This window comes from Xiphophorus couchianus, chromosome 12, assembly GCF_001444195.1.
Source record: "Xiphophorus couchianus chromosome 12, X_couchianus-1.0, whole genome shotgun sequence".
Lineage (NCBI taxonomy): Eukaryota > Metazoa > Chordata > Actinopteri > Cyprinodontiformes > Poeciliidae > Xiphophorus > Xiphophorus couchianus.
The window spans coordinates 13,827,553-13,828,590 of record NC_040239.1 but is presented as its reverse complement, the minus strand read 5'-3'; positions in this window follow the sequence as shown (position 1 = coordinate 13,828,590).

Genomic DNA, 1,038 nt, shown 5'->3' with positions numbered 1-1,038 from the left:
TTTTTATCCGATTAATCAGAATAGTTGCAGCACAAAGTGCAGCCATTCTTGTGTGGTAATTATTTTTGCTTTACTTACAAACCAAAATAATTGCCCATACTTCCACCCTGAAATAGAAAGCTCTACTTTTAAGGCTTAAAACTTTCCTTTTTGATAAAACCCATAGTTGGAGGAACTCAGGATAATCTATTGCTGCAGGTTTTTGGCTGCTGGAAGACAAACTTTTTCCTACTACTCTCCAGATAGCTGTTATTGCTTTATTTTCTCCCTTTTATTTCCTTTTTTGTGGAAGTTATATCTCATCCAAAGTTTCTGTTTAGCTGTGAAAACTTGCTGAAGCCCGTCGGCTGAGCTACTGCTGCTGCCAATAACTTACTAAATGTTATTATTAGTATCAGTAATAAATGTTTCACTGCAGAGGATTCACTCAGTTCTGCAACCTTTACAGTCCCAGCAGCCATGTCTGCATTCAGTTAAGATAGATAAGACTTGTTACATGACCTTTCATTTATATAAAACATTCTGATAAATATCTAGTTCAGATTTACCCAATTTTATTTCTGTTTTTAAGTTTTGAATGAAAACTAAACTTTTGCTGAAAAGAAGATGGATGTGTTTCCGTCTGGGGAATGTTGAAGTTTTTGGAAAATGGGAATAAAAATACATCATTTCTAATGTAAAAAAAATAGATAAAAACAACGTCAGTGGTAACTGTGGTGTCATTATCTCATGCAAAATCAGTTTATTACATAAACAGCTTAAATTTCTACTTGCTAGAGTTACGAAGAGCTACTGCTGACAGAGATTTTTGGGTCTCAAACTCGACGCCGTGACGGACAGATTAAGACACTGGTTCATTTTCCTTCCCACAGTCGCCACATGCTTGCTCATGTGAGTTTACTGCAATACTCCGTCGTTTTTCTACTAGGATGAAACTGGAGTTTAGAACTTTTTTGGATCAATTTCTGCTCGTTTGTGTCTGAAGTCTTCAGATCAGGCTTATTAAATGGTGTTATGTAAATTAGCAGAAGAAAAATG